Source organism: Amaranthus tricolor, chromosome 4 (genome assembly GCF_026212465.1).
Source record: "Amaranthus tricolor cultivar Red isolate AtriRed21 chromosome 4, ASM2621246v1, whole genome shotgun sequence".
Taxonomy (NCBI): domain Eukaryota; kingdom Viridiplantae; phylum Streptophyta; class Magnoliopsida; order Caryophyllales; family Amaranthaceae; genus Amaranthus; species Amaranthus tricolor.
In genome coordinates, this window is record NC_080050.1 from 11,408,847 (window position 1) to 11,432,338 (window position 23,492).

General features: G+C 37.7%; 1 non-coding gene across 1 annotated transcript; it reads left to right on the forward strand.

The window, feature by feature from the left end:
• Positions 1-9,794: 9,794 nt before the first annotated feature.
• Positions 9,795-9,902, forward strand: LOC130811969 (small nucleolar RNA R71). The gene has a single exon (XR_009041579.1). It is a non-coding gene; the product is annotated as a small nucleolar RNA R71 (small nucleolar RNA).
• The last annotated feature ends 13,590 nt before the right edge of the window (positions 9,903-23,492 follow it).

The following is a 23,492-nucleotide window of genomic DNA, read 5'->3' on the forward strand; positions in this document are numbered from 1 at the left end:
CTAAAAGGATTCACTATGCATCGATCATGATTCATGAACAAAAATTGGGATAGGAATGAATATAGCCGAAGGAAGATGTTGCTCTCGCAAACAAATTCGACAATCAAACAATAAAACAAGCTATCGTGATTAAACCTTAATTGTTCAAAGAAGGAAATCGTTCACTCAAACTCGCAACTCTCGCTTATAGAATTGAGCGAATAAAACTTGCAAATTGGCCAAACATGCAATCAATATAAAACCCATCAATTGAATCGCCTAGACAAAACAAATTTAAATCCTAAAATCAAACAAGAATCATGACCTTTTGCATAGTTTCACCAAGCCCTAGAAATAAAACTACTCACTAAGCATATTAAAACTAACAAGAGATTCAACAATGAAATCCATGGAGAAAATCAAATTCAAATTAAATGTAGAAACAAACATTCAAAGATAACAACGATAAACAAGAACAAGAAATTAGAATTGAAACTAATACCTTCAATATAATTAAGATTACAATATCGAAATGTTGATTAACAATCCTCAATGCAAGTAATATGAGAAATCCCTTCAATACCAAGCCTTCAAAAACAGAGAAAAAAAACTAAAACAAAACTGGAAATTCCCCTCAAAAGCTATTTATATCCTCCTCCAAAGAGATCGGAGGATACGGAAGTTACTAAAAAAAATAACTGCTTGACCCGGCCGGGTATGTGGAAACGCGGGCGGGTACGAAGCATAACTAAATCTCAAAGATCAAAAAGTTTCTAAGTTCAGGAGTAAACCCGGCCGGGTATGTGGAAACCCACCCGGGTATGAGAGTCCCACCCGGCCGGGTATGTGGAAACCCGCCCGGGTATGAGAGGCTCACCCGGCCGGGTCCGTGTGGCAACTTTTTCCTCCAAATAGCGTCTTCAAATTCTTCTAAGTATCAAGTGCAAACCCGGCCGGGTAAGTGGAAACCCACCCGGATATGAGAGGCTCATCCGGCCGGGTATGTGGAAACCCACCCGGGTATGAGACCTGGTCAGCACAAAAATGACCTTTGAGTAGCTTATGACCTTCCAACTTGCGAATCTCGCTCCAAGAGTCGATTCCTAGTATAATTAGAGCTTTATACCTACAAAATAGATAAGAAACAAACACTCCAACCAAGCATAAAAACCAATAGAAAATTGAGCAAAATACGCGAGAAATGCAGAAGAAAATACAATGGGGGCATGGTAGAAAATAATATATAAAATACACACATCAAACTCCCCCGAGCCGAACCTTTGCATGTCCTCAAGCAAACAAGACAAGGTTCTAAGAATAAAAGTATGCTTCACCCTATAAAAGCAACATCGCAAAACACTCGTGATCACATCCTCTCAATCAAAGCATTCAAATAGTTCAATACCAATCCAAGAGTAAAATATCATACAAGCGAATTCAAGCCTTATCACTAAAGAATAACGAGAAATCAAGGAAAGAGTTCTCACGGGTGACACTCCTCTATCTGTGGCGAGTATAAAATGTACTCGATCGCTCTCCGCCCACAAATATGCAAAAGATGTGCATATGAATGAATTTTTGTAGCCTAAAATGCTAATAAGGCACCCTCCCATCTGAACAACACTCATGTGTTTAAAAGGGAAATAATATCACTCGACCTATAGAAGTCGACTCGAAATGCATCACATACTCTTAAATCTTGGCAAGATATTAAATCGAGGAAACAGATATAACTGCATGATTGTCAAGAAGGTCTTTATTAAGCTTGTAATGGGGTTTGGGTCAAAGGTAGGATTCAATTTGAAAATATGCGAGCTGAAAGTCTATTTTGGGGGAGCATTATCTAAAAAGTAACGTAGCCTAAAGATGAGGCTAAAACAACTCCAAATAACTTCAACTCATAACTACCGAACCAACCCAACAAATGGAAAGCACCGTTATATCATCATCAAAACGATAAGAGATTCACAACTTGCAAAGGCGAAAATGTACAATAAAATAAAAGATATGAGACAAATTTTTCCTTTTTTTTTTTTTTGGGTATTGAAACTACATAAATATGAATAATGAAAAGATGGTAACATATGACAAACCAAGAGGGTTTTTTTTCTCCTCTCTTTTTTTTTTTTTTTTTGTATTGAAACTACATAAATATGAATAATGAAAAGATGATAACATATGACAAACCAAGAGGGTTTTTTTTTTCTCCTCTCCTTTTTTTTTTTTTTTTTAATGAATATGAACAATGAAGAAGATGATGATATATGACAAGCTAGATAAGCACACTCCAACAATGAGGAAATAATCAACCTAACTTAAGTACCCCATGCACGTAAATGTGAGCCAAATGACAGAATATATACCGCCCACTAACTAACCAATTGCTCCCCCAAGCTAGACTTGGGTTGATCAAATAGGGGTAAAAGGTTTATAATGCGGTTAGTTATGAAAGAAAATGTAGGGCTTAAAATAAAGGATCAAATGGCAAATAAAATAAAGGATCAAATGGCAAATCATGACTTTGAAAACAATTTTGCACGGCTTCTAGCAAGTGAGGGCCTTCTATCATGCTCATCATGCAATTACATAGCTAACAAGACCAGTACCAAGCCAAAATGGAGATCAGTGATACACCAGGAACTAATCGCTCAAGAAGAAAATAGTGAGATAGAAATCAAAGTCCAAATCCTTACAAGGTAAACTCTTCCTTGTTCCAAACAATAGATAATAATGCTCAAAAACACAAGTTTCAATAATACTAAGGAATCGGAAAAAGAATCCAAAAGTCTACAATGACTAGTCTCAGCGATCACAAGTGTTAAAAATTTCAACCATAGGGCACAGGGAAACATACTTTGTCAAAAAGATCCAAAGGGGCATCGAGGGAGAAAGAAATACATTACGACTAAGAATGCAATACAATATTTTTGGTCACATGTAAACTCCCACTCCTAATGAGTAGTACAAACCATGCAACAATCCTAAGAAAGCAATAAAAACACTCAAAGCTAAATTATGAAAAGAGTTGGGGAGATCTCACCAATTAACTTCCTAATGCAAGCTGAAGTACAGAAGATCATCACGTTGTCCAAAGTGTGACTTGCAAAAGAACCTGCAAAAGGAGAGAAACAACGAAATCCAACCAAAACAACTACACTAAAATCAGTAAAATATATACAAGAGAGTAAGCCAAAGCAACAATCAAGACAATCAAGACTCCCCCCCAAGCTAAATCAAGCATTGTCTACAGAGTTTGTGAGGGGGGCAAGAGCCTACTAACCCATGGGGTCAAAATCATTATCCTGCTGCTCATCATCATCGTCATCATCCTGATAGGTGGGAGGGGGAGAATACCAATCAGGATACTGAACATCGGCATGAAAATGACCTTGCTGATGATGATAGTCAAGCAGTGGTCGAAAAGCAGCCTGAGATTGGAGCTCGAAGTGAGTGAATCGAGTGTCCAAAGAGGTTAATTGGGCGGCCATTTGCTGCTGAGACAATTGCATAGCGTTGAAATTATCGATCATGAGCTGTTCAAAAGGGGAGTACCCTTGGGGAGCCACCGGAGATGGTCCCAGCGGAGGTCCCGTACGAGCTCCAGAGGACTCAGCAGGGAAAGCCGCAGGAAATAAGTAATGGGCCCGGTTGGGCTCCAAAGATGGTAAATCCGCTGTCGGCATATCAATATAAAAGGGGGGACGGGAATGAATTTTCCACCGAAAACCCCCCTGACTACCCTCCACCAAATAACCACATTGACAAAGGTGCTGTAAAGATAATAAACAATCAGCACGAACAACCGCATCATCAGGAATTTGAAATTTAGTCGCGATGCGAGTGACCAAACCCCCAATAACAACATCCTGGCTCGAAGATAGTGCATGGCGGGAAATAGATAACAGGTGTTTCCAAAGGAAAACAGGAATGTTAATATTGATATCTGTATGTCCCGCCAAGAAATACTTAGCCAAAATGTTTAAATCCAAACTACGAGCAGAGTGAGGGTCGGCTCGACCAAACAGACAAATACTGAAGAATTTCAAACACACACGCACACATGGATGATGAACTTGATTAATATGCATGTGTGATGTGTTAACATTGGTCAGTCCAGTTAAACGACGAAATAAGTCACATGCCTCACCTCCTTGGGGTATTCGCAAATCTTCTCCCGTAGGGAGGCCAAAACATTTAGCTAATTGCGAAATGGTCAAGGAAAAATTCCGGTTATGCAGCCGAAACCCGTAACTTAGGTTTGCTCCTATCACTAACATCTTCCCACAATGAACTAACAAATTCTAGTGTAAGATACTCATGAGTGTTATGACATGCATTAAACAAAGTAGACAATCCAAGAGAAGCAAATAAATCACGGGTGGGTTCGATAATACCTAATCGTTCGAGTGCCGAACGATCGGTCCACTTAGATGACACAATGCGCCCTTTGAGATGTTGAAACTTTTGTCGTTGATCCTCATTGCAGAAAATAACGTCGGGAAAATCCTCATCGCGCTCAATGGCTGGAACCATAGGTTGTGAGGTAGACCCCGAAGCTCGTGCCCGCTTGCTTGCCATTGCACTCCCATTGTTTTTTTTTTTTTTGTTTTTTGAAATTGATGGGTGGATGAGTAGAATAAAAGAATGGGTAGGAAGAAAGTAGTAGAAATTGGGTTAATGTAGTTTGAAGGTGAAAAAAATGAGTAAAAAAAAGAAATGTGGAAAGATGGAGATTTGAAGGAATGGAGGAATTGATGAAAAAAAAAATTAGTGAATGGGAAAGAGAATGAGAAGAGGAAGAGGATGGTGAAATTTTTAGGTATTTTTGATGAATGAAAAATGAAGAATTTGAGGAAAGAGAGTTAGGAAAGTTGAGAGTAATGGAGGAAGAGAGAGAAATTGATGGAGGAAGAAGGTGAAGTGGTGAGTGAAGTGTGAATGAGGGAAAGGAAAGAAAGAAAAAGAAAAAAACAATATGTACGGTGGGATGTTGAGCGGACCCGGGCGGGTGTGAGTGAATACCCGGGCGGGTGCGGGTATTTTGGTTTTCGCTTTTGCTTTTTCTTTTTGAGTGAAACCCGGGCGGGGCATCTAAGAACCCGGGCGGGTCCGAGTATTAGGTTTTTCTCTTTTTCTTCTTCTTTTCTTTTTTTTTTTTTATTTTTTTTTAATTTTTTTTTGAGCGGACCTGGGCGGGGGAGAGAAAACCCGGGCGGGTGCGGGCATTTTTTCCTTTTTCTTCTTTTCTCCTTTTTTTTTTGTTTTTTTTGTAATAATGTGAACTCTCAAATCGGGTTACCTCCCGACAAGTGCTGGTTTTTAAGGTCCCGCACGACCCTCTTGTTCGACCAACTTAAGAGGAGGAAGAAGGATGAAGGTGGATAACTTCCATCGTTCCAACCACATTTCCTTCATGGTAAAGCTTTAAGCGTTGTCCATTGACCTTGAAAACATCACCTTTCTCATTTTTCAATTCCACGGAGCCGAACTTATTCACATTAGTAACCAAAAAAGGACCAGACCATCTAGACTTTAGCTTTCCGGGAAAGAGCTTGAGTCGAGAATTAAACAATAACACCTTATCTCCTTTCGCGGTTGGAAATCTCAACTTGACCGCTTGTTTGGGGATGATATGCAAGTCCAGTACGATGATAAACTCCATACTTCTTGAGAAGAGAATCTAACTTTCGTTCATGAAAATGCGAACCACCATCACTAATGAGAGCTCTAGGAACCCCAAATCTCGGAAATATGACCTTGCTTAGAAGCCGGATGACCACTTTAGAATCATTGGTGGGAGATGCGATTGCTTCAACCCACTTAGAGACATAGTCGACAGCGACCAAAATGTAGCAATTCCCATGAGAAGATGGGAAAGGTCCCATATAATCGACACCCCAAACGTCAAAAATTTCGACCTCAAGAATACCAGTTTGGGGCATCTCATGCCGCCTCGAAATGTTGCCGGTCCTCTGGCAAGAATCACATGACATAACAAAAGACTGAGCATCCTTGAATATCGTGGGCCAAAAGAAACCAGACTCATTCAGCTTGCGAACGGTTTTATCTGGCCCATGATGTCCCCCATAGGGTGAGCTGTGACAGCGCTGGAGGATCCCATGGACTTCCCACTCAGGAATGCACCTGCGATAAATTCCATCTGCACACTCACGGAAAAGAAAATGATCATCCCAAAAATAATATCTAACATCATGCAAGAACCTTTTCTTTTGTTGGTAGGACAAATCAGGAGGCAAAATACCGCCTACCACATAGTTAGCATAATCCGCAAACCACGGACCCTGTGATGTGACTGCAAACAACTGATCATCAGGAAATGAATCATCAATAAAGGAGGAGATCTTACCATCATCATACCTGATTCTAGACAGGTGGTCTGCAACTACATTCTCTGCTCCTTTCTTATCACGAATCTCAATATCGAACTCCTGAAGTAAGAGAATCCACCTAATAAGCCTTGGTTTGGCTTCCTTCTTAGCAAGAAGGTACTTTAAAGCTGCATGGTCAGTATACACAATAACCTTGGAACCTAGAAGATATGATCTAAATTTTTCTAAGGCATAAATAACAGCTAAAAGTTCCTTCTCAGTGGTGGCGTAGTTGACCTGAGCCTCATCCAAACTCTTGCTAGCATAATAAATGGCATGCAAGACCTTGTCCTTTCTTTGACCGAGCACAGCTCCAACCGCAAAATCATTTGCATCGCACATAATCTCGAATGGGAGTTCCCAATCGGGAGGGCAAATGATGGGTGCGGTTATGAGAGCTTGCTTTATCCTGTTAAAAGACTCAGCACATTCCTCAGTAAAGTCAAAAGGTGCATCTTTAAGAAGAAGTTGGGTTAGTGGTTTAGCAATTTTAGAAAAATCTTGAATAAAGCGGCGGTAAAACCCCGCATGGCCAAGAAAACTCCTTACCCCTTTCACATTGACTGGTGGTGGTAATTGCTCAATCACCTGTACCTTGGCTCGATCTACCTGTATGCCCTTATCAGAAATAATGTGGCCAAGAACCACACCCTCAGTCACCATAAAGTGACACTTCTCCCAATTTAAAACCAAATTACATTCTTCACATCTTTTCAAAACTTTAGTGAGATTAGCCAAACAAGATTCAAAAGAACTACCATACACACTAAAGTCATCCATAAAAACTTCCATGATAGACTCTATGAAATGAGAGAAAATGCTCATCATGCAACGCTGGAAAGTAGCTGGTGCATTACATAATCCAAATGGCATTCTACGGTATGCAAAAGTACCATAAGGACAAGTGAATGTTGTCTTCTCTTGGTCATCAAGATGAATGGGAATTTGGAAGAATCCAGAATAACCATCCAAATAACAAAAATATTTATGACAAGCTAACCTTTCAAGCATTTGATCAATGAAGGGGAGAGGGAAATGATCCTTATGAGTAGCTAAATTCAGTCTCCTGTAATCAATGCACATGCGCCAACCAGTGACAGTTCTAGTGGGAATTAATTCGTTTTTATCATTTTTAACAACAGTCATCCCACCTTTTTTTGGAACCACTTGCACAGGACTTACCCACTTAGATGCAGCAATAGGAAAAATAATGCCTGCGTCAAGTAGTTTCAATACCTCACTTTTCACGATTTCTTGCATGTTAGGGTTTAAGCGCCTTTGTGGTTGAATACAAGGCTTGTGATCTTCTTCTAAATGAATCCTATGCATGCAAAAGTCGGGACTAATACCTTTCAAATCATCAACACTATATCCAATGGCCTTCTTATGAGCTTTCAGAACATCCAAAAGTTGGTAAAGTTGGGCATCATTAAATGTAGCGCCGACGATAACAGGATGGAACTCTTGCTCATCAAGAAAAACATACTTAAGATGGGAAGGGAGAGGTTTTAGTTCGGGCTTCTTTACCTCAACTTTGCATACAGGTCGAACTAACCTCTACACTCTCTTGCTCTTGCTGTGACTAAGCTCTTCATTACAAAGGGCTTGTTCAATAGCATCAATTTCAGTCTTCCAAATGCTAGCATCACCTGTAGAAGATTCAAGACAAAGAACGGCCTCCAAAGGATCTTTCATAAGAGTTAGGGGCAAGTTATCATGACAAATCACATCAACTACATCAATAGCATAGCATTTTTCCTCAAGCATGGGACCTTTCAAAGCATTGCTCAAATTGAAAGTTACATTGTCATCCCCCACAGAAAGTCTAAGTCTACCATTTTTCACATCAATAACTGCTCCTGCCATATGAAGGAAAGGTCTTCATAAAATAATAGGAATTTGTCGATCTTCTTCCATATCAAGAACAACAAAATCAACAGGGATATAAAACTTACCTACTCTAACAGGGACGTCCTCTAAAATACCCAAAGGATATTTAACAGAACGGTCGGCCATTTGTAAAGTAATATTGGTGACTTTTAGATCTCCCATTTTCAGTTTAGAACAGACAGAAAAAGGCATTACACTGACACTAGCTCCTAAATTACATAAAGCTTTATCAATAAACAGTGTCCCAATGTGACAGGGGATGGAGAAACTACCATGATCTTTTAGTTTTGGAGGGGATTTATTTTGTAGCAAAGCACTACATTGTTCAGTAAAAGCAACCGTTTCCACCTCACTAAAAGCTCTTTTCCTAGTCAATATGTCCTTCATGAATTTAGCATAAGCAGGCACTTGTGTGATTAATTCAGTAAAAGGAACTGTTACCTGCAAATTCTTAACCACCTCCAAGAACTTACCGAACTGCTTGTCAAGTTTGTTCTTCAATTGGCGGTTGGGGAAAGGAAGTGTGATAGGAGGCACTTGCAATGCCTCTTCTTTTGCTTTCTCTTTCTCGTGCACTGCCTCAGAAGGTGCTTCATCAATAACCACTTCAGGAATGCCCACATCTTTCGAATTTGACTATTCATTGTGAGGCATGGGTGGCTCATCATAACTCAACGCGCTCCTTGTAGTGATTGCATTGGCGGTCTCCTTGCCATGTGGTTGAGTGGGTTGGCCGGGCAATGCTCCTGCTTGTCTAGAGGAGCTAGATGCAGCTAATTAAGCGACTTGAGTTTCAAGCATTTTATTGTGAGTACCGAGTTGCTCAAGCTGTTTGGCCATTTGGGCCATCATGTTTTTCAATTCCCCCAATTCGGATTGGGGTTGTTGGTTCTGAAATTGCTGCTGTTGATGGCCTTGAGGAGGCCTTTGGAAACCGGGTGGTCCTTGATTGGGCTGAAATTGCTGATGTTGCCCATATTGTTGTTGTGGTGCTTGTGGTGGAAAGTGTTGCTGTTGAGGATTTAACACATTGTTGCTGCGATATGACAAGTTAGGATGATTCCGAATTCCAGGATAGTAGCTATTGTTGTTGAAAGGAGGACGAGCTTGAAAAGCATTAACTTGCTCTGGTACTCCCATAGCTCCATTGGGATTAACAGAACACTCCATTAGAGAATGACCATGCATACCGCAATAATCACAAGCAACTCCACCTTGGCTAGAGGTAGCCATAGCATTGACGGGCATAGATGTACTAGCATTCATGCGCATCCCATCGATTTTCGCATTCAAAGCTGAGATTTGTGATGATAGAAGGGAATAAGTTTCAACTTCATGCTTCCCCTTCCTTGGTGCTTGAGCTGCGCGCCTAGATGAGCTATTCCATTGATTTTCAGCAAGAGTATCCAAGAGTGAAATAGCCTCAGAAGTTTGTTTGTTCATGAAAGAGCCGCATATGAAAGAGCACCATCTACCATCCTCTTAGTCTCAATATCAACACCATTATAAAAAGATTGCATAAGAAATTCCTTCTCAATACCGTGATGAGGGCACATATATTGGTAATCTTTGAATCTCTCCCACGCATCATGAAAAGTCTCCCCCGCATCTTGTGAGAAACTATAGAGCTTAACTCTGTAGTCATGAGTCTTATAGCCGGGATAATACTTCACTAGAAAAGCATCAGATAGTTGCGCCCAAGTAGTAATGGTGTTGGGAAGAGAGTTATACCAACGTTGAGCCTTGCCTGCCAAAGAGAAACGAAAGAGGTACAAGTAGAGCTCGTCGTCAGTCATCACAGTAATCTTTTGTAAAGAACATGCTTGAAGGAATTTTTGCAGATGATCAACGGGTCCTTCATTGTCAAGACCATAGAACTGATTTCCCGTGATCATATTCATAACATGGGATTTGATGTCAAAGTTTCCAGCATTAGTAGTCGGCATCCTAATCCCCGCGGTAACATTGCTAGCCTTGGGCTGTGTAGACTGCCTAAGAGTTCTCTCGGGAGCCTGACCTGCCATGTCAAGCGATTGAGAGGCTTGTTGAGCTTGTTTACGAGCCTCCGCCCTCCTTTTCTTTGCACTTGCGTGTGTTCTACGAGCAGTTGCCTCAACCTCAGGATCAAAAAGCAAAGGTTGCTTGTTGGTACTCCTGGTCATACACAAAAACACTAGAACAAACGTAAATACGCTCGAAGAACAGTTGTTCCTCGAGTGGGTTAGCAAAAGCAAACACTAAATTCAAAAAGTAAAATTGTTGACCATCCCCGGCAACGGCGCCAAATTTTTGATAGGTCGTTTTACTACCAAAAATAATTCCTAATTCACCTAACTAGTATAGTTGGGAAAGTAGGGTCGAACCACTGTGGAAGGACAAATAAAGTCACAATTTGAACTAAGTTCACTATTGCTAACGATCTAATGTTGGATTTTTGTTTATCTAAGTAGAACGCAAAAACAAGAGATGAATAAAATTCAATAATTAAAAACCTAGGGCTAAAAGGATTCACTATGCATCGATCATGATTCATGAACAAAAATTGGGATAGGAATGAATATAGGCGAAGGAAGATGTTGCTCTCGCAAACAAATTCGACAATCAAACAATAAAACAAGCTATCGCGATTAAAGCTTAATTGTTCAAAGAAGGAAATCGTTCACTCAAACTCGCAACTCTCGCTTATAGAATTGAGCGAATAAAACTTGCAAATTGGCCAAACATGCAATCAATATAAAACCCATCAATTGAATCGCCTAGACAAACCAAATTTAAATCCTAAAATCAAACAAGAATCATGACCTTTTGCATAGTTTCACCAAGCCCTAGAAATAAAACTACTCACTAAGCATATTAAAACTAACAAGAGATTCAACAATGAAATCCATGGAGAAAATCAAATTCAAATTAAATGTAGAAACAAACATTCAAAGATAACAACGATAAACAAGAACAAGAAATTAGAATTGAAACTAATACCTTCAATATAATTAAGATTACAATATCGAAATGTTGATTAACAATCCTCAATGCAAGTAATATGAGAAATCCCTTCAATACCAAGCCCTCAAAAACAGAGAAAAAAAACTAAAACAAAACTGGAAATTCCCCACAAAAGCTATTTATATCCTCCTCCAAAGAGATCGGAGGATACGGAAGTTACTAAAAAAAATAACTGCTTGACCCGGCCGGGTATGTGGAAACCCGGGCGGGTACGAGGCATAACTAAATCTCAAAGATCAAAAAGTTTCTAAGTTCAGGAGTAAACCCGGCTGGGTATGTGGAAACCCACCCGGGTATGAGAGTCCCACCCGGCCGGGTATGTGGAAACCCGCCCGGGTATGAGAGGCTCACCCGGCCGGGTATGTGGAAACCCGGTCGGGTCCGTGTGGCAATTTTTTCCTCCAAATAGCGTCTTCAAATTCTTCTAAGTATCAAGTGCAAACCCGGCCGGGTATGTGGAAACCCACCCAGGTATGAGAGGCTCACCCGGCCGGGTATGTGGAAACCCACCAGGGTATGAGACTTGGTCAGCACAAAAATGACCTTTGAGTAGCTTATGACCTTCCAACTTGCAATTCTCGCTCCAAGAGTCGATTCCTAGTATAATTAGAGCTTTGTACCTACAAAATAGATAAGAAACAAACACTCCAACCAAGCATAAAAACCAATAGAAAATTGAGCAAAATACGCGAGAAATGCAGAAGAAAATACAATGGGGGCATGGTAGAAAATAATATATAAAATACACACATCACATGTTTAATTTGATCAGACTGTAGTAGCATAAAATTTTCATTTATTTTATTTTCATAAAATATATTTACATATATTTATCCAGCAATTTCCATTAAAATAGCGGGAGTTAAATCATCATAATTCTTAACTAAATCCGTCTGTTTCCATTTCACACTTGGTGTCCATACGCATAAATTAAATAAGGAATATGAAACACCTAAACACACGTCCCCTCACATTCATTATATACACTCTCACACGTTAAGCCCTAAACCCATCATCCTCAATCGCAATCAACTCTAAATCCCAATTCATCTTCATCTTCCCGAATTTTCTGCAAAATTTCACTCCACAAACTCATCAAATAACCATGAGAACTAAGAGCCGTACACCAAAGATGAAACAACCCAAACTTTTAAAAATCATTCACCCAACACCTCTAATTACTGCACCTGAGTCTTCTTCAAGGGAACAGCAGGGAACCCCGATTGCCTCTAGAATGTATGCAAGCAAAAAGAGAAAGAAAGACTCTACAGTGAAGAAATCGTCCTCAACTTCGTCAAAACGGGCAAAAATTGTTGTTCCAGTCAGCGTTGAAGAATTATCGAAATAAATGATTATTGGTTTTGGACTTGACAACCAATGGTATGAATCCAATTTTTTTCCTCAATTACACGCAATCTTACAAAATCAATTTTGGGAATCTTTGATGGCAGAACACTGCTGTAATCCAATGTACCCAGAATTGATGCGTGAGTTTGTTTCAAATTTTTCTATTGACAATGGCGTTTGTACAAGTGTTGTTAAGGGGATCAAAATTGAATTTAATAGTATGATGTTAGGAGAATGGTTATGTGTACCTTCCACTGGACTTGATGTATATCTTGTTGGGTCAAAATCGTTTTTTCTGGGATTGATGAGAAGTTTGTCTAGAAGTGTTTGGGGATAAATGAAAAAAGAGGAAAGGTTAGCCACAATGAACTGTCACCTATGCACAAACTATTATATATTATAGCACGAAGATTCATTTTGCCTCGCACATCCAAACGCAGTGAGGTTAGTCTAAGAGATGCTACGTTGATATACTGTATGGCTAATAACATCAAAATTAACTTTCCTTCACTGATGATTTCTCATTTGAGTGATTGTATTTCAAAAAGATATGTGATAGGATATGGTGGTTTGTTGACATGGATCGTTAGGAAGCTAGGTGTTCCTCTTGAAGGTCAAAATTTTCCCATGGGTCCAAATAACAAAATAGGTGTTAAGTGTCTGAATAACTTGCATCTTAAACTAAATGAAAATGGGACTCTTGAGAATATTTGTGAACAATCTTATGTGATTTCTGACAACAAGGAGGGCACCAATAAAGGAGAAAATGAAGAAAAATTTGAGGAGGAGGAATTAAATAATAAGGAGGAACATAAGCCTGTTCCCTTTGCCACTGAGAAGGCAAAAGGGCATTCTATTAAGGAACAGGAGGAAAGTTCATGTAAAGGGAAAGCGGAAAAGGAAAATGTGAAGGAAGCTGTGGAAGAAGAAAAGGAAGAAAATGAGGAGGGTTCTTTGCCTAACAAGCAACATTCTGGTTCAACCCCTAGGAAGAGTCGAAGGCTAGCTTCCAAAGGCAAAAAACCTGTTGTTATTCTTGACGATGACTCAACCTTATACACAACAGCTGAACCAAGTCATCCTTCCTCACCTAAACAGACCACACCTTCATCCCATAACTTTTCTTCACCACCACAGTCACCTATACCACCATCATCACCACCACTATTACACACATCACCAAATCAAGGTTTAGGTGACACTACAGTTCCAACAGCCCATCTATCCTCCATTCTCCTGAAACTTAACGAATTGCAGTCCAGCTTCCTTGTTTTTAAAGATGAAATTCGTGTCTCTATAGCCTCACTATCTGCTCAAATGGACCAAATGGAAGCACGTTTGGGGGCCAAACTCGACACAGTAGAGGTGGAGACAGAATATGTGGATGATGGAGCTTCTGCATCTTAATTCTTCCTGATACTTTTTAATATCTTTTCATTTGTTGCAACCATCTCTTTTATCAAAAAATCCTTTTTGTTTTTCCCTGTACCAACTGGGGTACTATAATTCATATTTTGTTGCACTACATTTCTTTTGTGCTACTAATAGCTTGTGAAAATTAGTCATTGTTGTTCATGTTTGCATTCATTGGTATTGCTTTTTAGTTTTTGCATCCTTATTCTCTCTTTGACTATGTAGTTAGTGCTGTGGTTTGATTGCTCTTATTCTTTTTGAATGATGTCAAAAGGGGGAATATTTGGTACAAACGTAAATAATGCTTGAGTATGCTTAGTTTATATCTACATCTATTATGTTGAACATTAGGATTAAGGTTATGATTCATGATCTAAGGCTATTTGGCTGTGTGCTGCTGATGATTGTTTATTGCTTGCTGTTGTTGTTTGTTTGCTCTGATTGTCAAAGTCCTTTTGTAATGCTTGATGCTCTGATGCTTATGATCACGATGAACTGTATTGCTTGTTTAGATCATTTACTGGAACCACTGCTTATGTTCTATGCTGAAAATGTATGAGTTTTGTTGTGTTGTGTTTATTTTTATTTTTAATTTTATTTTTAGAGTAATTTGATTCATGATATGCTTGGTAAATTATATTTACTAAGTTAAGAAGAGTTGTTTTAATCTCTAAAATGTTTTTAATATTGGTTTTACTCTACATTGGTTTAAGTTTGTTTAAAAAGTTTGTCATCATCAAAAAGGGGAAATTTGTCGGACCTCTTGAGTTTTGATGATGACTACACTTTATTTAAATAAATATGTTTTTAAGAGATTATGTGCAGGTCGATATCTGGCCGTAATTATGATCGTTGATAGTACCTATGGCTTCGTTCATGGAAATGTACGTGTCAAAAGGATTCAAGAGATGTTAGAAGAGTATATCACTTGGGATGTAAAATGGAGACAGGAAGTCTACTGTTCCCAAGTTGGATGTTCTAGCTAAACTGGAATTCAGAGACAGCGCACTGTTCCTAACTAAAGTCAGCCTACGTTCGCTAAAAATTCTGATTACTATTTAATTATTATTTTTTAGTTGATGTAGAAAATAAACTTAATGTGTTGCAATTATAATTTATTAAAGTTCATTGGCAAAAGATTTTCTAAAAAGATTTTTTGTATTTACTTAGCATTATTTTAGGATCTATATTTAGTTAATGTTGGATTTGCTAAATATAGGAACGACTGTTGTTGAATAGGTCTTAGCTATTATTTTCTTAGAACCGGTCTTTATCTTAGAAAATAGGTTATCGTTCCTATAATGAGTTAGCATGTAACCATTCCTAATTTTAGTAAGTATAACCGTTTCTATAAATAGCATAAAAGTTCCAGCAGTTATTACTGGAACATGAACTGCTGTTGAAGAAACTGCTGCTTAAAGGTAACAGAACCTGTTATTAGTAAATGAGAACAACGGTTATTGTTGTTTTAACCGTATGCTTGATTTAATCAAGTCTCGTGGAAATAACCGTCTGTTTGATTAGTCCACATTACTCCCATGATCTTTTTGATAAGGAATAATGGATTGGATTATTCCATTTTCTTAGAGATTTTATTTTTTATAAATAGCAAGTGAACTCGGTTGTTCCTAAGTATCTAACGTATGAACTTTGTTATTTTCATGTGATTATTTTTGGAAATCAACAAGAAATAATTTGTTTTGAAATTTTCCAATTAACTCATAATATTTTCTTGAGCAACTCATTGATTTTATTTTAAAGGTTTTTATCCTTTTTGTAAGGGTTTTTGAGAATACTTGTAATTAGACTCGGGTGAGTCTAAGGGGGAATTTGATAGCTTTGAGTGAAGCTAGTGTGGAGTTAAGCTTTTAGTGAAGCTATGTTTGTTGCTTTGAGTAAAGCAATTTGAGAAAGAAGAGTTGGCCTAGTTGATTCGCTTCGAGTGAAGTAAGGTGTTTATTGTAATTGTAACTAATTGCCTTAAACATAATGGAGTATTTAGAAATCCCGAGGGGTCGTGGTTTTTCCTTTTGTTTAGGCCCAGAAGGTTTCCACGTAAAAATTCGTTTGTCTCTTTTATTATTTTGCTCTAAGTTCAAGCTTTATTTATCTTAATTTAATTCCGCAAAAACAAGGCAAGAACGCTTGAATTAGTAACAACAACAATTCACCCCCCCCCCCCCTCTTGTTGCTGTTCCCGTTCCTAATTGAGTCTACATATATATATATATATATATATATATATATATATATATATATATATATATATATATATATATATATATATATATATATATATATATATATATATATATATATATATATATATATATATATATATATATATATATATATATATATATATCACTTAAATGAAATTGGTAAAATTTATAAAATTACGCATTCAACAAAGCTTTGAATCTTGTGTTGCGAGGCGGGCTTTGAGCTTTATGTAACGAGTCAAAGATGTGCAACGTATTAGTCAAAGGACATATGACCAAAAGTATCCAATGCAAACTACAAACGCAAATTTAATATCAAGAAATTACAGAATATGTGAACTTAGATAAAAATCAAAAAATAAGTTCAATTTCAAGAATAAAACCTATTCTTCCACATATGGAACCAGAATGAACGTGTGTTTAGATGCAAGCGAATTTTTCAAAGCAGTCTCAATGTATGCTTTGACGTCATTTGGCACATTTACGCATCTAATACCCGAAATCGTTTTAGGACAAAACCGTCCAAATTTTGTTGGAGGTTCGCAACAATTTAACTCCTCAAAAGCCGCACTAACTCACGAATAAGAAAATTTTGTTAGTAATTCGGTTATTAAAATAATTAAACAATAAAGCCCAAATTGTAAGATAATGAACATCACCTCATGTAGACATAGATAAGAGCTATATTCAACATGTCGCCTCTAGAAAATTGCCCAATATCACTAGGACCGATAATTGCAAAAGGATTTTTAGCAAAGTTGAATTAGTCCTTCTGTAGGGGTAGCATAATTGGGTCCTCCTCACACATGCGAGATGCACATGTGTGTAGCCATTTGCAATCTGGAGAGATCTTTTATCTCCGCATCAGTCAAAATTGAATTGGTTGACATCGACTTTGAACCAACCTTTGATGAGGAATCGATCTCTCTCTTAGAGCCCTTTGGACTATTTTGCTATTTGAATTTATACAATTTAATTAGTGTAATCATGCAATTAAAATAATAAAAAATAATAAGATACAAAATGATTATTACTTGGTATGTGAATCGGACCCAAGTTGACTTTGCTTGGGTATTGGCTCGGGAGTTCGCTCGAACGAAGCCTTAGGATCCCCACGTTGACTTTGGTAATCCTCGAAAATCATATTTGCCAAGTCTACAATGGGTGCTCCCATCTTCTGCAAAACGAATGCAACTTTGTCGAGTACGTTCATCGTAATTTCCTTTCTAAGGGTCGCTACTTCTTTAGGTAGCATCATTCTTGATTGAGTAGCGACACACTCTTTGCCGAAGGCCTTCTTTATCCCCATGCGGACCCCTCCTTTTCCGATTACCCGCCCTTTATGGTATTTCCCTAAAACCATATGTAATGCATCAACATTGCCTCTAGGGGTGAACTCCCCCGTTACTTCTTTTTCCTTCCAGCCTATCTGTTAAAATAAAAAGTGACATATATAACAATTAGTTCAAAGTAAATCAAAGCCAAAAAATACAAAAAAAATCAAGTATATAATTAATAATGGTAAATTTACCACTTGAATTATGGGAATGAAGTTCGCAGTACCAATCTCGCACCCGATCTTCAGCAGGAGTATTCACGGATGCAGACGTAGTCGTAGATGAGGTCGTGGGACTCTGATCGGGGTATAAACCTATATCCACCCACTCTTTTCGGACCTCGTTGTACGTTTTTTGGCCCAAGCGATGGTAAAACTTCCTTTTGCTTGCTGATTCAAAAGCTTTACTACGCTCTTCCTGATTAATCAATAGAAATCAAATGTCATATATAAGTTTAATGATTAAATCAAAAGAAGTAAAATTAAATCAAAAGCTATAATATAATGGAATACTTACAACTTCGATGGGAGTTATTTTTTTGGCAACAAATGCTTCCCATTCATTCTTTGATATATGACCCTATATTTCATAGTGCATCTTTGTAGGTGCTTGGTTTCCACCTTCGTTTCCACCATCATTTTCCGTTTTGACCTTCTAAGTCTTACGGGTACATTTTTTGGTGATCCAGCCAGTTACAAGCTTGGATTTAAAATCTCTAAAGCTTTCAGCAATAGCTGAAAGAAAAACATTCTTCTTCTCTTCAACATTCTCAATGTGAAAAAGATTCTATAAAAAGAAAAATTCTATTATTAGTGTCAATTAAATTAATTTTAAAATGAAACTAAATGAATAAAAGTAATAAAGTTGCTTACCACAGTATCATCCCATAGAGAGTTCTTCAAACCCTCTGGAACCTCGTTCCATGCACACAATATAGAAATCTTACGGATACATATGCCGATTTGTTTTCTATATTGCCTACGCCATTTGCCACAGGGTTGACCCAATGCATTGTATTCCAAGTGCATGGGTTCTATGACTTTAAAGCTTTTCGTAGGACCTCATTCTTTTCTCTTCTTAGAACCAACGCTGGTAGTGGTAGTGGGAACATCCGTTGGTACTATTTCTATCTCCGAGGGATATGGTGGGGTGTCTTCAGCCATCCTTTCATGTCTAACGTATGAGTCGTTATCCTCTTTGTCACCCTCTCTTTGTCATTAATTATGTCCTTTTCCATCTCGAGATCATAGTCCTTATCCGACTCACTATGATGCTTATTATCAGAAGTCTCAATCTCGAGGACAATTTCATCACTAAAAAGGTGCATCATAGATGAGTACCTGAATGAAAGTGAATAGAAGTATATTCGAACATAGAACGTAATTTCAATTCTAACCATTTCAACACAATAATATATACCAAATAGTGTTGTGTGCCAAGTTTCATGCAAAATAAGCCAAGTTTGAACTACTTTATGCGAAAAAGTGCCAAAAAAGCTTTAAAAACCTTCAAAACGCAACTTAGCACGTAATTTCAAGCATAAGACTATTGTTTTGGATTCTAACCGTTTCAACACATATACCAAATAGTATTGTGTGCCAAGTTTCGTGCAAAACAGACCATGTTTGCATTACTTTATGCGAGAAAGTGTCAAAAAACCTTAAAAACGCAACTTAGCACGTAATTTTAAGCATGACTATTATTTTGGATTCTAACCATTTCTACACAATAGTATATACCAAGTAGTGTTGTGTGCCAAGTTTCATACAAAACAATCCAAGTTTGAACTACTTTATGCGAAAAAGTGCCCAAAAAACTTTAAAAACTTAAAAAAAACACGTAAAGTTCAAGCATATGACTATTGTTTTGAATTCTAACTGTTTCAACACAATAATATATACCAAATAGTGTTGTGTGCCAAGTTTCGTGCAAAACAAACCAAGTTTGAACTATTTTATGAGAGAAAGTGTCAAAAAAGCTTAAAAAACCTTAAAAACACAACTTAGCACATAATTTCAAGCATATGACTATTGTTTTCAATTCTAACCATTTCAACACAATAATATATACCAAATAGTGTTGTGTGCCAAGTTTCTTGCCAAACAAACCAATTTGAACTAATTTAAGCGAGAAAGTGCCAAAAAAGCATAAATACTTCATACCTTGTGAATCACTTAATTCAAATGTATTCCTTCTGTGTGATCTACACGCGTATAACCAACATCTCATCATCTTCATCCACAGATTTTGGATTAATAAAGGGTAGGAAGTCTTCAAAAGCATCATATTCTTCCTCATCCTCAACACCACGTATACCAAGGATACTTGTTTTTTCCGATACAACCATAGACCATTTTTTATCAGACAGGTCTACAATGTAGAATACCTGCTTGGCCTGTGTGGCTAGTATAAATGGCTCCTCACTATCACGCAAACGAGTTAAATCTACAAGAGTGAATCCACAAGGGTCATCATGTTTTACGCATCGTCGATTACTATTTACCCACTTGCGTTTTAAAAGACTAATAGTGAAACTAGAGTAGTCAAGCTCCCATATTTCATGTAACCGCCCGTAGTATACGAATTTATCATCAACCGACGATTAATCCTTGGCACTTGCGCAAACTGTAGATGACGCCAAAATAGAAACCCCACTATTCTGCAAATAAGATGACTTCTTATCTTGACCCTCAGTCCAAAATGTGAACCCATTGACATCTTCACCCTCATATTTGTTGACATCATCACAAGGACAAAAAGCTAACCACTTAACAGTTTCAAAAACACCCATGAGTTCTTCACATATTACTCAATTATGAAACCAATCAATAAACGTCTTATTATGAAACTAAATCAATGCCCTATTCCCTTTAGAAGGATATTTGGCGTGCAATATATCAAAATGCTCATTCAAAAAGGATGGACTTCTGGAATATGATGCAACACATATAAGTGTGCTTGTAGAAGACTGTCTCGAGGAGGTGTGATCGATTTGGAGCCAATTGTTCCTTTTCCCTCAATCCTTCCTTCATGTGAAAAGGTGGGATGTCCAATATGCTATCCCATGGGCATATACTCACCTATGAAGTTACTAATCTCATCGCTCACAGAGCCTTGAATCATACTCCCCTCGGGTTGTGCCGGATTCCTCACTTTGTTTTGTAAAACTTTCTTGTGCCTTTCAAAAGGATAACACCACCTTAAAAAATTGGACCCAAAAGCTTGATTTTACGAACGAGATGGACAATAAGATGAACCATTATGTCAAAAAAAGAAGGTGGAAAATACATCTCAAACTTGCATAAAGTTACAATCACGTCGACTTGAAGAGCATCAAGCTTAAAGGGATCAAGAACCTTACTACAAATTGTGTTGAAGAACGAACATAGCTCGGCAATAGCATATCTCACATGTTTTGGTAGTATTCCATGGATTGCAATTGGTAAGAACACTTGCATCAATACATGGCAATCGTGAGATTTCATGCTTCCCAACTTCAACTTACCATTTAGGGTCACAAATCTCATCATGTTGGATGAGTACCCAGACGGAACCTTAATGCCATACAAAGACTCACAAAATGGCCGTTTCTCTGCCTTGGACAATGTGTAGCAAGCTGGAGGCAAATAATTTTTTTCATTACTCATCTTATTCTTACTACCCTTTCCCTTGTTACTGCCACCAACTTCATCAACTCTATTTCTTTTCTTACTCACCTTAACCTACGACCACAACTCCGGACGAATGCCCTTACATTCAAAGTAATCTCGCACGGCTTCAACATCGTTTGTCTTACCCGGAACGTTCATGAGCGTCCCGAGTATGGCATCGCATATATTTTTCTCTATATGCATAACGTCAAGACAATGCCTAACCTGTAGATCTCTTCAATATGAAAGTTTCCAAAAGATTGATTCTTTTAACCATAGTCGGTCTTCACCCCCTTGCACTTGCCCTGTTTTACCAAATACAGTTTCAACTCCCTTAACCTGTTCGTAAACCTCATAACCGGTCAATGTTCGACGAGCTACACGGTCCTCAACCTCCCCATTGAACATCTTTTTCTTCTTACGATATTGGTGATCTCGAGGGAGGAACTTTCGATAGTGCATGAATATGTGCTTGCACTTAGGAATCCACGTGGATTCCATGTCATCGATACATATTGGGCATGCTTTCTTCCCTTTGTTCTTATACCCTGATAAGTTGTCATATGCCGAAAAATCATTAACGGTGCATAAGAGCATTTCACGCAAGGTGAACTCCTCATTAGCATGTGCATCAAACACGGAAACGCCTTCATCCCACATCTCAAATCCTCTACGAGAGGTGCAAGATATACATCTATGTCATTGCCAGGCTTTTAGGACCCGAGATAAGAAGCGAAAGCACAATGTACTTAAGCTTCGAATACAACCAAGGTGGAAAATTATAGATCACTAACAGTACCGGCCAAGTACTATGTTGAGAACTAAGATTGCTGAATGGGTTCATTCCATCCGTACACAGTCCGAGCTTTTAATTACGAACTTTATCTCCAAATGTCTTATGCAACCTATCAATACTCTTCCACTCCGGAGAATCAGATGGATATGTGAGCAAGTGACCTTTTTTCACCCTATCTGCATGCCACCTCAAATTTAACGCATCTTTCGTTATAGAAAACAAGCGCTTGAATCTAGGTATTATTGGAAGATACCACAATACCTTAGCCCGGGGGCCCTTTAGCATCCCCAGCCCCTTTACGCTTGAAACGTGATAACCCACACCTAGGACACTCTTCTAAGTTCTCATTTTCATTCCGATAAAATACACAATTATTCGGATATGCATGAATGTTCTAGTACTCTAAGCCGATACAACACGACTGTTAGTTTGGTGAACTTTTTACATCCAGGGTACAAAGGCTTTTGAGAAGCCTCTGTCAACAAGTCAAAAACACAAGGAAGTTTTCCTAACTCATCCTCGACTCCCTCCATCATCTCATCAACACGATCTACATCCTTATCGACATTCTCTTCATCTGTCTCATACCCATCAACACGATCTACTGCATCCTCATTGACATCCACAATATTGACATCCTCAACAAAACTTTTTTCTTTGTAAACTCCCTCCTCACCATACCAAACCCAAACATGATATTGAGGCCTAAACCCACGTCGAAGTATGTGCTCCCTAAGGATATCAACACTATCTTCCTTTGACACATTGCCACACTTGACACATGGGCAATAAAAACCAACTCCCCCCGTCCTAACTTGATGTTCAACGGCAATACTACAAAATTCTAATACGCCATCAATAAATTCTTACGATTCAATGCTTCCATACATCCAAGAACGATCTTTTGTCATCCTAAGTGTGATTAATTAATTCAAAACAAAATTAATAATCACTTTTTAACATATATACTTATTTATACCAAACATATTTAACAATTAATTTATATACTTATTTATACCAAATCTATTTAACCCTAAATATATATACTTCATATTCTAATTCTATAAAAGCACAACATTATTGTATTCCAAAACTAAAATCCTTTAGAATAATTAACATTGTATACTTCACACTTCATATACTTCATAATCTAATTCTATATAACCAAACATATTCTAATTCTATACTTCATACTTTAATATTAAGCACTACATTGTAAATAAAATCATATTCAAAATATAAGTAATAAAATTAAATCATTTAACCCTAAAAATATATGTATTCTAATTCTAATAATTAAAGACATAAGTATAACAACAAACCACATTTTTAACAAAATACACAAATAATTAACAAATTAATAACATAAACTTAAAAAATGTAAAATTCACAAATAAATGATATTTTTTTCATTAAATTACTAAATTACAAGTAAAACAATAAAGATAAGAACTTGAAAATTAACA